The 18,566-nt window shown below is 42.3% G+C and overlaps 1 pseudogene; it reads right to left on the minus strand.

The window, feature by feature from the left end:
- Window positions 1-5,468: 5,468 nt before the first annotated feature.
- LOC124805605 overlaps window positions 5,469-18,566 on the minus strand; it is a 69,138-nt pseudogene continuing 56,040 nt past the window's right edge.

The following is an 18,566-nucleotide window of genomic DNA, read 5'->3' on the forward strand; positions in this document are numbered from 1 at the left end:
TGGGCTACGATGTACTTCGTGCACTGCACGCCGCTCCTCCCTTCTGGTCGTCATACGCCGTTGACTGGAAGCTTGACGACGGGCATTCCTGCCCTCAAGGTCCCAAGCAGTCCAGCATTGGGCCACCACAAATCAACGTACTGCACGATTCGGTCAGCCGTCCAAATACAGACGCACAGATTGTCAGGTACTGATCTATCCCACACGATTACGTGGTATCTCTAGGTCCTTCCCAGTGATTGCTTGACATGTGTCACTGTTTATGCCCCTTATACACGCTACCATGCTTGGTACCAAACTGATCACCAACAACACTAATTCGCTCTGGTGCCCCTTCTACCTGTCACAGAGGATTACAAGTCTAAACATTCATATACCCTCCGATGGTGTTGGTGAGTAAGAACTTAAGCTACCATCCAATCAGGCCTTCTGTATGCTTCCTAGTTTACATGATCAGACAAACGGAATCTGTAGGGAATTAAACGGATGATACCGGTGCAAGTACAGGTCTCCCGACGTGGAAGAGTGTGCTTGCTAGCTTGGTTGAGGGACTTTCAGTCAACACTCGAGTCAACACTCGATTAGGTGCACAGGAAATTGGTACCACGCAGCTCCACGAGGAACAGTAGGGAGCCGTGCTGACCCTGGCTTATGCGTTGCTTTAAAACTTGGCTGTTACTCTGCGTTTGCTTTCCCGCGATTATTGTGGTTATGCCTTGGTTCTTCCTCTTTTTAAGTGTGGCAGCAGCGGTTACAATCGATATTTGTACCGTATACCATCTTTGATCTGGTGCTTATACGAGGGCTATCCACAAAGTACATTACGTTTTGGAATTAAAAATAAATAAAGTATTGTAAATTTTTTTTATTATATACAGATGAAAGCCACACTTAAATACTACTTTTCTACATAGTTGCCATTTAAATTAAGGCACTCATCGTAGCGACGGACGAGCTTGGAAATTCCTTCGTCGTAATATTCGGCCGCCTGCGTCTTCAACCACGTGGCGACTGTCTTTTGGGACAGATAAGGTGTGATTTTGTGGATTTCCTGGAGAGAGGCACTACAATAAACTCTCAAAGGTATTGCCAAACTCTGCACAACCTCAGAAGAGCAATACAAAACAAGCGCAGGGGAAAGTTGGGCTCAAAGATCTTGCTGATTCACGACAACGCCCGGGCCCACATGGCAAACGCCACTCGTGAAGTTCTCGAATCTTTTAAGTGGAAGTTGTTTCCTCATCCGCCGTACAGTCCCGACCTGGCACCGAGCGACTTCCACTTATTCCCAGCAATGAAGAAGTGGCTGGCTATGCAGCGTGTAACCTCCCCACAGTAAAATAATATTATATATCAATCAGATTTAATGTAACCTCCCAACAGTAATATTCACATTTAGTGTAACCTCCCAACAGTAAAAGTTCCGAAACCTCCCAATAGTAAACTATATAACAATAACATTGACATTTAGCGTAACCTTCCAACAGATATATTCCGTAATCTACCAATAATAAATATGTGACTAATCTCTCAATAAAATTATGGCTCACTTATAACCGTTCAATAATTGACTGTGAATTTAAACTGGTAAATTTAGGACGTCAGCAGTGCTGCGTCATGGCGCTGAAAATTCATTCTGAATAAATTGAAAAATCTTACCTCAATTAGGTCGCCGGATAACGCGTATATATCTGCTCCTATAAGAAATTTTTCTGGCACAGCTCAGTGCAATGCTGGCCGATAGATTTGTCATGTATAAAAAGAAAGAACTGATTTTTCTTTACAATAATCGGGATGACCAAGGATTGGAGAAATTAGTAAAATCTTTAAATTGAGTTGAATGATTGTCGAAAGTTAATTTTATAAGAAAGATTATTATTAAGAGATTTCTTTTTAAATGCATTTACATGGGACTTGATATAACAATACTACACATGCGTGAGGCTGCTTTTACCTCATACTACATGTTCAGGCACCGCCATCGCTCCCCATGACCGGCCCAGCCAACTCGATACACGCGACTGCCAGCTACTACTTACTGCTACTAACACACAGTTCCTGCTGCTGACAACACTGCTCTCTGGTCTGAGATTTTCTTATAGCTTACATATCGCAGGCAGCGCGTGAGCAATCCATCGAAATTACATCTGCTCGAGTGCGCTAGCAACAAATTCTTTAATCATGGACCTCTTACAAGCGTTTTGATGACGACACACAGCTTCAAGAAGAGGTAACCACGTGGTTGAAGGCGCAGGCGGCCGAATTTTACGACGAAGGAATTTCCAAGCTCGTCCATTGCTACGATAAGTGCCTTAATTTAAATGGCAACTATTAGAAAAGTAGTATTTAAGTGTGGCTTTCATCTGTATATAATTAAAAAAATTCCAGTACTTTATTTATTTTTAATTCCAAAACGTAATGTACTTTGTGGATAGCCCTCGTAGTTCCGGCTTCGCGGTGAGCAGCCAGTCGGTCGGTTGGAGCGGATCAGCAAGCAAGTCTCCACGCGGAGCAGTCGGCCGCGTCCGCTGGCGGTCTCTACGCAGTGTCGGAGCGTGTGGGGGGCTGTTCCGAGTACTACGAGGTTCGTTGCCCACCGACTCAGGACATGAAAGTTCAGTGGTGATTTTATTACCGAAGCCACGTCTGTTCACGTTGTCCCCTTGGTTGGTGGTTCTCTGTTGGCGGTATTCCTGGGAGCAGCAGCGAGTGTTCGAGTTCGTGAAGATTTAGTCGCCGTGTGGTGGAATTAGCTATATTTCTCGGTTTGAAATTCAAGTGCACCAGTGGAATTTTCTGCCTTGTCGCCGTTAGTGTTCCGGTTACCTGCCCTGGTCGATGGTAAATTCAGGCAGTGTCCTTTCCTCACCTGTTGTCGCTGTCCAACATGGTGTGTAGTTTTTAAGAGCTGAACGTATTTTTGGTTGTGGACAGCTAAGTCTGTAACGTTTTGGCTTTGGAATCCTCGTATACTGGTCGGTGGTTAGCAAGTCGTCTTGTCGGTGAATCCCTGAATGTCTCTTGGTTCTGTTATCGGCGGATCGAGTATAGCTGGGCCGACTTCTTGTCTCACCTAAGAGAACGTTAAGATTTCAAGGACAGACCGAGCCCCCTGGAAACTTCTGAGCACCGTTGCCTATACTGCCTTCTTATTAGCGTTTAATTGTGTATTTTAATGGCTCATAGCGGACGGTTGGAATTGGTATGCTTGTAATTGTGCTTTTAAAACAAAGGCCTTCAGCCGTTTTAGAAGTACGTTTTTCTAAACTGGGCATGTTTTACGTTGTCTGAAGATGAAGCTTGGGCCTTCTGTCTGTTGAAAATTTATTGTATTGCTTTTAAAAGCATCGGCCTTCAGCCGCTTTAAGTTTTAAAGATCTTACTTATCAAGTATTACAACTTGGAAGATATAGCTGTGGGCTTTCTGCCTGTTGAAAATTTATTGAAGTGTATTTTTTTTTTTTTAAAGCATCGGCCTTCAGCGGCTTAAAGTTTTCAGGATCCTACATATCAAGTATTATACATTTGAGCATAAAGCTGTGAGCTTTCTGCGTGTTGAAAATTTATTGTAGTTGTGTTGTTCTTAAAATGATAGGCCTTCAGCCCCTTTAAAATTTTGGATTCTTATTTATCAAGTCTTACATCACTTGGGCTTAAATACTATTTAAGGTTAAAAGCTTTGGGCCATCTGCCTTGGAAAATGGTTTGCAGTTTTTTTAAACAAAGGCCTTCAGCCGCTCGAAGTAAGATTCCTTTTTGGTCATAAAGCTTGGGCCTTCTGCATATTGAAAGGTTATTGTAGTTACGTTGTTTTAAATTTATGGGCCTTCATCCGCTTTTAAAAACTTAGTCTATCTGACTAGTCAAGTCTTACATCGCTAGGCCTTAAATACTATTTAAGGTTAAAGTCTAGAGCCTTCTGTCTCAAAAAAAAAAAATTATAACAGTTGTAATGTTTGGACAACTAAATAAAGTGCTATGTTTGGAGTGTAACTGACAGCCACTCATTCTGGCCCCCTTACACAGTTCCCACTACTTGTCCTGTCCTGCGGGTTTAACAGGGCGTCTCTACACCTCTACTATTCTCTTAAACTTTATCTTGAGGCCTTTTAACCTTCCGTCGAAATGGTGCTATAGGATTACATGCACTTACGCATTTCTTGGATGAAGCCTGTTTCATAGTAGGACGTTAGTGCTCAATATTTGCGGTAGCCATGTATGCGCCGTCCTGAAACTTCTATTGTGAAGAGCCATGAATGCAGATTTCTATAGGATTTGTGGACAGGTATTACCAATGATCGCGTGATTGGGGACTGCGTTTCTGAAGATTATCTTTCTCACGTTATTGGAAGATATTCCGGTTGATCTCCGTGCACGTATATGATTCCAGGTTGACAAAAGGCCCAGCCCACATTGCAGGTATTACACGCAAACACGTGCATCAGATGTTCTCTGAAGATTATTAAAAAGAGGACGTATGGTTTCGTGAACGGTCCCTTCAAATGATCTGTCAATAATTCTCGCAACTTATGAAGTTCCTCGAACAACGCCAAATACTTTGAAATGGTACGCTGGAACTCTGTACCGCGATTGCTGTATATTCACAGCGATGCCATTTTGAACAACTGATGTAAATGATAAATGAAACTCTTATGAACTCGTGTCGACTTAGATTTTAACATAGTCAGGATTTCAACGATGAATTTGAAATTTTTGTATTTTTCTCTTAAACCTTCCAAACAGTTATTTCTATGACCAGATTCCTTACGTCGAACAGATACATTCACCCTCTTCCATCATCGCTGAAGCTTAGTATCATCTTTATGAAAACACCCTGGATTAAAGCATGTGGTGAGAGCTAATATAAGTTCACCTCCTGCTCAATACTCCACGCATTACGAAGCAATTAATCATAATCGCTTTTGTAAAGGGAGCAACGTGCATTGACTACAATACGTTATAGCAGAGAAATTCAGGAAACTTCTCACAAGAGAACTGCGAATGTAGAAAAAGGCTCCACTAATTTCTTCAGGTCAGGTTACAGTAGCAGTAAATAAAATCTTGTTGACGATGCAGCTAATACTAAATTTTTATTTGTTACGGAGTTGTAAAATAATCAGAAGTTTTCGAGTGGTTGATAATTACTACGTTGAACACACATCATATGTGGATAAACGATTTAAAATATTAAAAGATGTAATATTCCTCGACATACTCCTTGAGAACGAAAGCATGACACAGCATCAGAACAGAAAGTGGAATATTTATTTTTAACATATATCGAAATTTTTCTTGTAAGGAACTTTAAATTCACAGTATAACACGTCTGAATACATAAGCCAATACAACTGGAAATTACTCTTCTTGGAAATTAAACAAAATATTCTGTCTGATAAACGTGTGCGTAGGCATCCTTATTGCGTCTGATCTTGAATGTAGACGCTTGCGTCCCTCATCAGCGAAGTAATTTACAAATATCTATGCATGAGGCTAATGACTTTGTCGTAGACTAGTTCCTTAGCGTGGATGGCCCATAGATAGTCGAGGTGATTGAATGAATCCAGTGATATGAGGAAGCGGCCTATGCAATTTGGTAGCTTGTCGTACAGTCTGTCCACATCCTGCAACAATAAACAGAAATCGTCTGAATGCACATCCAAAAAAATTCAATAACTGGAAAGTAAAACTTTTAAGTAATGCTCGTTAATGACACACATCCGTACTGCACAGTTGGTAAAGAGAAGAGTGTCAGCTAGTCTCTACATCGACGTGAACAACCCGCAACCAACGCCGTAGTTGTTCGGGCTCTCGAAAGCGTGCATTTCGATTGTATTGACAAAAAGGATTCAAGGATGTTTTACAACACCTGTCTGAATTTTATGAGAGGCACTCAAATGAAAACCGAACATTCGTCAAAACGGAACAACTGAGTGGCTCCATTCAAAAGTAATCACCACACACTTTAAGGCATTTATCCCACTGGGAGAAGATACGATCAATTACTGTTCCGTAGAGAGCGGTCGCCCGCCGACGAACCGAGCGAGGTGGCGCAGTGGTTAGACACTGGACTCGCATTCGGGAGGACGACGGTTCAATCCCGCGTCCGGCCATCCTGATTTAGGTTTTCCGTGATTTCCCTAAATCACTCCAGGCCAATGCCGGGATGGTTCCTCTGAAAGGGCACGGCCGACTTCCTTCCCCATCCTTCCCTAATCCGATGAGACCGTTGACCACGCTGTCTGGTCTCCTTCCCCAAACCAACCAACCAACCCACCGACGGATCCACAACCATGCCCTGTCTTGCACTTCCTGGTTCGACTGAAAGCGACTTCCATGCATGTTTTTCTTCAGCTCATCAAAGACGTGAAAGTAACACGCTGAAAGATCCGGGCGGTACAGAGGATGCTGAAGTGTTTCCCAAGCAAATCACTGAAGTGTAGCCGTCGTCCGATTGTCAGTGCGCAGTCGTGCGTTATCGTGCAACAGGATGATTCTCTCCGATAGCATTCCAAGACGTTTTGAATCTACGGCGGGTCGCATTTTCTGGAAAGTGTCATCATAGCGCTGCGTCATTGATTGTTGTTCTAGGCTCGAGAAACTTGACGAGCGGAGGGACCTTGCCGTCCAAGAAAAAAAAACTCATCATGATCTTACCGGAAATTGTGTTAACTGCTTCGCATTTCTTTGGAGAGGTGTGGAAAGTTTCCACTGCTGGCTTTGCCGTTTGCTCTCGAGCTTTCGGAATGCTGTCGCGGAATCATCCCGTTGGACGTTAACAGCACTGTCAGTCGGATGAAGACTACGCGTCAGCGATTTGGCTGAGATCAGTAGAATATCCTCTGTACAGCCCTGATCTTTCAGCGTGCGATTGTCACCTATTTGGTGCCGTGCTGAAGAAAGACGTGAATGGACGTCGGTCTCAGTTGGAACAGGAAGTGCAGGAGAGGGTGCCATTGTGGATCCGTCAGCAGCCGACCGCGTTCCATGAAACAGTAACGGATCGTCTCGTTTCCCAGTGGGATAAATATCATAAGGCGTGTACTTATTACTTTTACATGCAGTCATTGCATGGTACCGTTGTGGTGAGTCTTCGGTTTTCAATTGTCTGTACCGTATAATACGATTTTTTAGATGCCAACATACAAGATAATCACAGTGGTTTTGATTTCTTACTAATGAAATGAAAGTCTTCACGAAAAAATAAAATGCAACTGGTTTAAAACACACCGATTACGAAGTTTATGAAACTGGTACGGGAGCACTATAAAAATGTAAAAGAAATATTAACGACAGAAGTGGAACTTCAGAAAATGTGTCTTAAGGTTGTTACTATGGAAGGATTTTAAAAGAAACTACAAAATGAAGACATCGTAATGAAGAACGAAACTTAAGACAGTTGAACGTTAGTGCAAGAGAGTACCGGGTATAAAAGTAAAATTAAAACAGTTATCTGTGTAGTCACTTTTATCTGCTCTCAAGACTCCTATACACGGCATAGACTGTCGTCTTCAGGCGGACCAGTGGCTTCTATGGGAATTTCTTTTTCTGGGTGAGGTCAGTTGTACTCCTTGCACTTCATTTCGCTAGCGATTAGTATTTGTGTCACTCATCGCATTATTTCACTGACGTCAACTGGTAAGGCAGACAGCAGGCGTCTCTTCCCTCCCTCAGTCTTCTGACTGGTCTAATGCGGCGCCCCACCACTTCGTATCTTGTGCCAGCGTCTTCGCTTCAGAGTCACTCATCGTCCTCATTTAGTTTTTGGGTATATTCCAATCTATGCCTACCTCTACAGTCAGTTTTACCCTCTACAGCTCCTTCTATAACCGTCTACAGTTCCTTCTAGGACGAAGAAAGTTATTCCATTACGTCCCTTGTTGTCAGTGATCTCCAATACGTTTATATCCTCGACGATTCTGCAGAGAACCTTTTCCATTAGTTACCTTATTAGTCAACCTAAATTTCATCATTCTTCTATAGCGCCACTTCTGAAACGCTTTTCATGTCTCCCCACAGTCCATGATTCACACGTTAGTCCATAGTCTAGTAAATTTCTTCCGCAGTTTAAGGTTCTATATTTGATACTAGGAGACTTCCTTTGATCAGGAATTCCGTCTTTATATGTGCTAGACTGCGTTTCATGTTCTCTTTTCTTCATCTGTTACGAGTTACTCTGCTTCCAATGCTGCACATTTCCTTAAGTCCATTTACCTCATGGTCATCAGTTTTTGTAGTAAGTTTATCGCTAACCTCAAATCTGCTACTCCTTATTTCTTTCGTGTTTCTTCAGTTTACCCTCAATTTATATTCTGTACTGATTAGCCTTTTCATTCCAATCAACACGTTCTCTAATTCTTCTTCGCTTTTACTCAGGTTACCAATTTCATCTTATCACTGATATACTTTCCCTCTCCTGAATCTTTCTTTAGTTTCCTCCATTACTTCTTCGATGTATAGATTGAACAGTAGCAGTGAAAGATTGCACTCCTGTCTCACAACATTTTCAAATACAACACTTTATTCTTGGTCTTCATTCTCATCATTCCCTCCTGGTTTTTTACGTATTGTACATTACCCGCCTTTCCTTATAGATTACACCTATTTTGCTGAGCATTTGAAACATCTTGCACCATTTTACACTGTCAAACGCTGTTTACAAGTCGACAAATCGTATGAAGGTGCTTCCATTATCAAGCGCAACGCCAGAACTGTCCCTCCGGTGCCTTTAATTTTTCTAAAGCCAAGCCGATCGTCATCTAAAATTTCTTCAATTTTCTTTTCCATTCTTCTGTATATTGGTTCTTCTCAGCAACTTAGATGCATGAGTTGTTAGCTATTTTTGAATAGTTCACGGAATTATCTGCTCTCGCTATAGCCGGGAGTGAATGTACGATGTTTCTCCGAAAGACTGTTAGTAGGTCACCGGTCCAATAGGTTCTAGATACCAACTTTGATTGCCACTTCCGCCAATGATTTTATAAACATCTGTTTCCTTTGCTCTATTTGATCGTAAGTCTTCCAATTTTTTAACTCTAATGCTGGATTTCCTATCTCTCAGACATCAATTCTAACTTCTTTTGTCACGTCATCTGACAATTCCTTTCCCTCATACGGTCCTACGATGTACTCTTTCCACCTATCTGGTCTCTCTTCTGCTCTTAACAGAGGAATTCCCAAGCATCCCTTATGTCGCCGAACTTGCTTTTAATTCAACTGAAGGTTGTTACGACTTTTCCCTATGCTGAGGCAGTTCTTCCGATATTCATTTGTTTATTTCTTTTCCGATTTCTTCAAATCTTTCCTGCGTGCATTTCGCCGTGGCTTCCCTGGACTCCCTACTTATTTCACACCCAAGTGACTTATACTGCCATATTCTTGTCTTTAACTGGACATTTTTGTGTTCCCTGCTTTCGTCTTTTCTAGTACAGAGGGTTTCTTCGCAATCAGCTTCCTTGTACCTATGATTATCTGTGCAATTTCTCCGATTGCCCTTTTTATAGATGTTTATTCCTTTTCAGTTGAGGTTTGTTAGTCTTTATTGCAGTATCTACCGCCTTAAAGAACTTAAAATAAGCCTCATAATTCTTCAGTACTTCATCATCCCACTGCTTTCCACAAGCCGGTTCTTTATATTTCAGTCTGTTCTTCGTCATTATTAAATTGTGATATGAATTTACATCTACAACTGGGAATGCCTTACAATCCAGTATCAGAATCTCTGCCTAAACAACTCTTTCTTCCATTCTTTTTCCTAATACCGTCCTCCAATCCTCCCACAATTATTAGATTTTCACATTCTATTTACATACTGTGTTACCCGCTGACTGTACTCATAAACTTCCTCTCTCTCTTCGTCTTCCGCTGGTGATGTTGGCATGTGTATTCTGTCTATTACTGAACTGTGCGTCGTAACTCGCTCTCTCCATTATCTTCTTATTCATGACGAATCGTACTCCGTTTACTCATTTTCTGCTGCTGTTGATATAAACCTAACTGACCACAAATCCTTATCTTCATTCCTTTTCACTTCACTGATCCCTATGATCCCTACTTTAGATAAACTTGGCCTTTGCATTTCCCTTTTAAGATTTTCTAGCTTCCCTACCATATTTAGGCCTCTGGCAATCCACGCTTCGACTCATAGATTCTTACCCTGTCGTTGGTTATTTAATCTTTTCTAATAGACACCTCCCTCTTGAAAATACTCCCGGAGATTGGAAAGGAGAAAAATTCGGAATCGGTTTCCAAAGGAGAGATCATCATAACAGTTTCTTTAATTACAGGTCAAGTGGCTATATCCAGGAAAAGAATTTCTTATGTAAACCATTGATCCACCTGAATATTTTGGTATAAGCCCTCGAAATAAAATAAAATAAAAGTAACTGACCCAAATAACTGTTTACTTTGTGTTCTATATAATCAACAGTCGCAGTGTCCTGATAAATGATCGTGAGAAACTGCGATACATATTGCTTCAAAAATAAAAATACGTAAGAGAAACGTTTGTTTTAGTGTATGAAGGTTACTTAGTTATTGGTGAAGACAGATTTCGCATGATAATAAATCAAAGACGTATTACGTGGATTTGCGAAGAAAGTTGGCAAAAGCACGGAAAATGTAATTTATGTTTGTGCATAAGAAATTAATTCACTAAGTCACGCGTATACGGATGCCGCAGTTCTCATTCATTTGTAACATCTGAATACCAGTTGCTGTATACTTAGGGGAAATTGTACACCAGTCTATGCAAAATCTTAAATAGATGCAAAGCCGAGTGAAAATGAGGGCTCGGAGGAATTCAGTTTTGTTCATTGGGATACTGCGGTCTATGGCGCCAATAGTCAAGAAGGATGGGAGATTAGGATTTATCGTCCCATCGTACGTTCATTGGAAACTGAGCACATAGTCGGATTAGACAGTAATGGAGAAGAGAATTGGCGTTGTCCTTTTCAAAGAACCGATGTAGCCTTAACTACTTAAGGAAAAGTGCGCAAAATCTAAATTTAACCCTTGACCCGAAAAAGAATTGATTCTTCCATAATTTTTGATATTTGAATTGTACTGCCCCAAACTTGATGACTTTGTTTTTCTAAACATTCTGTGTACCTTACAGCTGAAATTAAAACAACTGCTTGTCTCCCCCTTGCTAAACCTTAATTTCTTACACTTGTGCTCCTCAGGTCAGTATGACACGGAGGGCGTAAAGATTCAGACTGTAAAAAAACAATTTTTTTGAAATATCGTCTTCTGACTGAATTTATGAGCCAAAAATTCCTTTCCTGTGCCAACCTCTTCATCTAACAGTAGCACTTTCAACCAACGTTCTCAATTTTTTCTTGGTGTATTCCAATTTCTGTCTTCCTCTACAGTTTTTACCCTATAAAGCTCTCTCTAGTACCATGGAAGTTATTCGCTGTCTTAACGGATGTCCTATCACCGTGTCCATTCCTCTTGTCAGTGTTTTCCACAAATTACTTTCCCCTCCCATTCTGAGTAGAACCTCCTCATTTTTTAGCTTATCAGTCCACCTAATTTTCAACATTCGGCTGCAGCACCACATCTCAAAGTCGTTGATTGCGTTCAAATTATTATAACGCACTCTCGTTAACAGTTAAATTTTATCAATTGTTGTGTGCAAAGGCAGTTCATGTTCCTATCGTAGTAATTTATCATGAAAAACGAGTACTTTCCGATGAGCAATTGGAACCATTAGTAAATGCATCTCACAGCGAGGAGGATATTTCCGAAGATGAAAACCACACCAGCGGTGACAACATGCGTCCTTCATCTGCTTCAGAAGACATTCCAGATATTGATACTTCAAATAACAATGTGGAAACTGTTCAACTGATTCAGTCTAAGGACATAAAAATCACTTGGAGCTTAGAATCTTTCCCGCAAACTGGAACAGTATCTAGTTCAAAGATTTTATAAAACTGACTCCTGCTCCGACAAGATACGCTATCGCCAGAGCAAATGATGTAAAACGATCTTTTCAAGTTATGATGAAAGATAATATGCAGAGTATTGTGGTGGAAATTATTAGTATTGATCGTCGGAGAGTTTATGGGGATAGCTCTGAAGCATTAGGTGAAACTACACTTGAAGCCTGTAATGGCCTTTTATTACTGGCTGGTATGTATAAATCATTTGGTGAAGCAACAAAGAGTCTGCGGGACCCAGAAACAGGTAGAGCCATCTCCTGCCGGAATGTCGTTGAAACCGTTCTGTTGTATCTCATGTGTGTTTCGTTTCTATGACAAGTTTGATCGAAGAGCACGAATAGTAAATGCCCAGTTGTCTCCTATAGAAGTTCTCTGTGGTACGAGGGTGGAAATACTTTCAAAACTATATAATTCTCGCAGAAATGTAACCGTAGATAAACAATTGGCTGCTTTTCGAGGATTTTGTCAATTCTAACAATATATACCGAGCAAACCCTCAAATTATGGGGTAAAAATATAGACACTGTCCGATAGTACTACTTCTCACATTTTGAAGACACAAATCTATACAGGAAAATTACCTGCATAAGCACCTGCCAAAATTAAGGTGAGAGGGTGGTCATGAAGAAAAGGACATAATGTTAGATGTGACAAGTTTCTTCACATCATATGCATTACGTCAAGGACATCTCATAAGATATCTCACATTGCTGAGGTCGGTGAGAAAAAAAAAAAACCTTAACTCCCTAATAATATATCAAACAAAGATGATGTTCACACTCAAAGTTATTTTTTGCTACGAATACCACGGTCACATCTTACGTTCCACGGAAGGACAAAGAGGTTGTCGTTATGAGCACAATGCATGACAGTGAGAAAATAACCAATAGAGAAGTCAAGAAACCGAAAATCATATTGCACTGTAATGCAAGCAAGGGAACAGTTGACACATTGGATAAGCTTATTGGCAGCGAGAAGTGCAAGGGGAAAACCAACCGCTGGCCAATAATCATCTTCGACAATATTACTGATAATTCTGCCTACAATGCTGTGGAGGGAACTAAATCCAGGATGGAAAAAATGTTGTTTACAAAAGAAGAATATTTCTCAACGAATTGTGGGGAACACTAGTTACTCCTTACGTTGAACCTAAAAAAAAAAAATGATGTCACGAAATGAGGAGTCAGCGGCCATGGTTAGAAAGATACAAGCAGGAACTCCGTCAACAGCAAGCTCCTGTGACGGCAACCAAAACTGCAAACGTGCCAGATGCAAACTATGTCCATCGGTTTGTGACAACAAGACACCAACGAAATGTTCAAACTGTAACAAACGTACTTGCAAGGCTCACTTAGATACCTCTGTCCAAATTGTGTAATTCTAAATTCTAAGCAAAACTCTATGCTAATGGTTTCCGGGAGTGACAGTTTATACGCTAAGTAAAAAGCTAAAGCGCAACAGCTCACTGAGGGCCAGAACTTACATCATTGTTGAGCTTTTTGGTACGTAATACTGTAATATTTGTTTAAATTGTAACAAACCTAAACTTAAAATTGTAATAATTTTTGACAGTTAATAATCATCATGTCCTTTAAATACTACACTTGATAAGTATGATCCGAAAGGGCATAAGTGTGTAGCTTTTTTAAGCATGATAGCAGGGTTAAGTGACTAGAGTGAAATTTGGAGACCAACGTGCCACCTCGCTCGGTGATAGTCAGTTACTGTCTGCTGATGGAACTTTCTTCTGAAAACCATTTAACAGCATCCACCAGAATTGCGGTAACACAAAAAAGCCGCACGAGAGCAGCAGAGAGGTACGAGGTTACCTTCACAGCCGCTAGCCAGTCGTTGTTGCTGTATAAGAGCGCCACTTTGGCGGTGATTTTGCTCAGGTCGTAGTCTGGCGGCCAGAAGCTGCCGAAATTCTCCAGGTTGCCGAACATTCCATGGTCGTACTGGCGGAAGTGACCTGGAACAGTAAACACGCATACCGTAAAGCGGCAAGCACTGTCAGACTGAGTAAGCGCGACGAGAGAACATATTCTCGATAATGTGGCTGTAACTAAATTTCTTGCAAGGGCAGCTTCGACATTCTAACGAAAACTTGTGTTCCACACAAATCAGACGATTTTTCATATATGTGGCACTTGATAATGGCGTAAGGCTGAAATCCTGATCGTGTAATAAAGCATATCATACAGTCAAATTGCAGTTATGTCTTCCGGTCTGTTCTACACAAGTCTCAGAAATTTTGCTCCACCAAGAATGGTAGTTTAGACCAGAGCTGTCCAACCCTCGACCCGCGGGCCGCATGTGTCCCAAAAAGAATAAGAATCAGTGCGGCCCAAGAGTTTAGCGTCTATCAAACGATCGGTAAGGTCGGAAAGTCCTCAGGTTCTGTTTATGTAAAGTTATGGTAAAATTAATATTCTGAATCTGAAACTCCTGCTACCCTTCCGCCATACCGCCTGCCGTCCCTCCCCCTCCTTCCCTCTCTCTCTCTCTCTCTCTCTCTCTCTCTGTGTGTGTGTGTGTGTGTGTCCCTCCCTCGCTCCCTCCCTCCCCCTCTCTCTCTCGCCCACATACCGTGGCGCAAGTAATATAAAGTGTTGGACACTCCACATGAAGACGAAATAGAAATCAATAATTCTGCAAGATAAGCAACAGTACTCAAATAGAGATCTGTTCCACCTTAACCCACACAGGCAAATAACAACTTATGAAATGGCTAGCTGGTGTTGTCAGAATATGCATTTATTCCAAATCTACTAGTCTATCTCCTCTTCCGCCACATCTGTGATCATCTCGTCCTTCACCATCTCTGTTTGTCCACCTCCTCCTCCTCCTCCTCCTCCTCCTCCTCCTCCTATTCCTCGCCCCCCCCCCCCCTCCTCTTCCCCGCCACCTCTCTCCACATTATCGCCCCATCCCAGTAGGAGGTTGCTATGGTGTTACCCACAACGTATTTATTTCCTTATACTAATATGTCTACCAAGTTTGGCTGAAATCAATCCAGAAGTTCAGGACGAGCTTTTTACCCACGTCTTTACAAACATACACACATGTAACATGTATTTGGCGTACACTGAAGGAAAAAAATAGCAACAACAAAAAATAATTAACGTTGAGTAATGGATCTTAGGGAAAACACTTTTCTAGGTAACATATTTAAGTGATTAACATTGAAAGTTCAAAGGTCCATGTAAACGAGAGATGAGCAATTGCATATGTGAAATGCTGGTACGTTAATGAACAGTGTAATCGCCAGAATCTTGAGTGCAAGCATGCAAAGGTGTATGCATTGTATTGTGCAGGTGCCGGATGTCAGTTGGTAGCATCGAGTTCCGTGCTAGTACACCTTGCTGGTCAATAAACGATGCTGGAGGTATCCTCCGATGATGATGTCCCCTATGTGCTCGGTTAGGGACAGATCTGGTGATCGAGAAGACCAAGGGAATATGTCGACTCCGTGTAGAGCATGATGGGCTACAACAGCGATATTTGGGCGAGCATTATCCTGTTGGAAAACACTCCCTGGAATGCTGTTCATGAATGGCAGCACCACGGGTCGAATCACTAGATTGACGCACGTATTTGTTGTCAGGTTACGTGGAATAACATTGAGAGTGCTCCTGCTATCACACGAAATCGCACCCCAGACCATAACACAAGGTGCAGGTTCAGTGTGTCTAGCACACAAAAGGTTGGTTGCAAACCCTAAAGTGGCCTCCTTCTAACCAACAAACAGCCATCACTGACATCGAGGCAGAAACAGCTCTCATCAGAAAACATAACAGAGCTCACCCCTGCCCTCCAGTGAGCTCTCGTTTGACACCACTGAAGTTTGCCAACGGCGTTGGTTTCGGGGTTAGTGTAATGCTCCCTATATGGCGTCTGCTCTGAGCTGTCCTTGAAGAAACCGATTTGTACCAGCTGACTGTGTCACCGTGGTGCGAACTGCTGCTCAGCTGCTGCTGCAGATGCTGTACGATGCGCCAGAGCCATACGTCGAACGCGATGATCCTCTCTCTCGGTAGTACCATGCGGCCATCCGGAGCCTGGTCTTCTTGCGACCGAGCATTCCTGTGACCACCGCTGCGATCAGTCATGTACAGTGACTACATTCCTGCCAGAATCACGTACAGTGCCTACATTCCTGGCAAGTCTTTCAGCAATTTCGCAAAAGGAGCATTCAGCTACTCGTGGACCTCTCTCAAACTCAGTCAAGTGTTGATAATGGTGTCTTTGTCGCCTTAAAAGCATTCTTGACTAACATCAGTTCACCACGTATAATATCAAATGTAAGTACCTATCACGACCGTTACAGTGTGTATTTAAAGGAAAACAAGGTTTACATCCTCTTAGTGGCGCTACTAGCGGCACTCTTATGCTGCTATCGCAAAATGTGAATGGACACCATCTGTCAGATGTAGAAACACGCCTGCCAATTTTTGTTTATGTCACACAACTCTTTATAGGTGCTACAATTTTTTCTTTCATCACTGTATATTTAACATATTTCATTGATATTTGTACACATATTTCACCTGTATCTCTAGGGAATTTGACACTGCAGATTTGTTTTTACGCAGCTCAATGTTTATTACATCATATCTCGTGAACAATTTGTCGCATAACGATATACAGTATTTTTGCAAGTACTGCAAAACGTGTAGCGAATAGAATTATTGATAAAAGTGCAATAAATTAAAAATTCATGCCCGATACGATAGTTGCTATATGAACAGAGCAAAAATGTATTAAGGGATATTTTTTTTTTCCTTTCACCATTTTCTGGGGGGGGGGGGGGGGGAGGGGAGGGGGGGCCGAGTATGAGCAAGAAAAAGTCTCTTAAAGGTTTGAAATTATACATACATCGGAAAAAGTTTAGCGTCACCTCGGTTCCGAAACCTGTACTGAAAATTAAAATAGAGATCAACATAATCATCATTCCCGCCCTTTTTATTGCTCATGAAAACCACACATTGCATGTCGTATCACCATACACCGAGATCTTAAGAGGTGGTGGTCCAGATTGCTGTACACACCGGTACATCTAAAACCCAGTAGCCCGTCCTCTTGCATTGATGCATGCCTGTATTCGTCGTGGCATACTTTCCACAAGTTCATCAAGGCACTATTGATCCAGACTGTCCCACTCCTCAACGGCGATTCGGCGTAGATCCCTCAGAGTGATTGGTGGATCACGTCGTCCATAAACAGCCCTCTTCAATCTATCCCAGGCATGTTCGATAGGGTTCACGTCTGGAGAACATGCTGGCCACTCTAGTCGAGCAAGTCCTTATCGCCGGCCGGTGTGGCCGTGCGGTTCTAGGCGCTTCAGTCTGGAACTGCGTGACCGCTGCGGTCGCAGGTTCGAATCCTGCCTCGGGCATGGATGTGTGTGATGTCCTTAGGTTAGTTAGGTTTAAGTAGTCCTAAGTTCTAGGGGACTGATGACCACAGATGTTAAGTCCCATAGTGCTCAGAGCCATTTGAACCATTTTTTGAAATCCTTATCCTGAAGGAAATCATTCAAAAGATGTGCACGATGGGGGTGTGAATTGTCGTCCATGACGACGAATGCTTCGTCAATATGCTGCCGATATGGTTGCACTATCGGTCGGAAGATGGCATTCACGAGTCGTACAGCCGTTACGGCGCCTTCCAAGCCCACCAGCGGCGTATGTCGGCCCCACATAATTCCACCCCCCAAAAAAAACGAACCTCCACCTTGCTGCACTCGCTGGACAATGTGTCTAAGACGTTCATCCTGACCGGGTTGCCTCCAAACACGTCTCCGACGATTGTCTGGTTGAAGGCATATGCGACACTCATTATTCAACATGGTGACGTTGCTGTCATGGTACCTCCGAGCCATAATCCGTAGGTAGCGGTCATCCACTGCAGTAGTAGCCCTTGGGCGACCTGAGCAAGGCATGTCATCGACAGTTCGTGCTTCTCTGTATCTCGTCCATGTCCGAACAACATCGCTTTGGTTCACTCCGAGACGCCTGGACATTCCCCTTGCTGAGAGCCCTTCCTGGCACAAAGTAACAATGCGGACGTGATCGAACCGCGGTATTGATCGTCTAGGCATGGTTGAACTACAGACAACACGAGCCGTGTGCCTCCTTCCTGTGGAATGACTGGAACTGATCGGCTGTCGGACACCCTCCGTCTAATAGCCGCTTCTCATGCATGGTTGTTTACATCTTTGGGCGGGTTTAGTGACATCTCTGAACAGTCAAAAGAACTATGTCTGTGATACAATATCCACAGTCAACGTCTATCTTCAGGAGTTCTGGGAACTGGGGTGATGCAAAACTTTTTTGATGTGTATACTAAAATGCTAGATGAACAAACTTACATTATATGTACACCACTGGCCATTAAAATTGCTACACCAAGAAGAAATGCAGATGATAAACGGGTATTCATTGGCCAAATACATTATCCTAGAACTGACGTGTGATTACATTTTCACGCAATTTGGGTGCATAGATCCTGAGAAATCAGTACCCAGAACAACCACCTCTGGCCGTAATAACGGCCTTGATACGTCTGGACATTGAGTCAAACAGAGCTTGGATGGCGTGTACAGGTACAGCTTCCCAT

The sequence above is a fragment of the Schistocerca piceifrons genome, chromosome 7 (assembly GCF_021461385.2).
Source record: "Schistocerca piceifrons isolate TAMUIC-IGC-003096 chromosome 7, iqSchPice1.1, whole genome shotgun sequence".
Lineage (NCBI taxonomy): Eukaryota > Metazoa > Arthropoda > Insecta > Orthoptera > Acrididae > Schistocerca > Schistocerca piceifrons.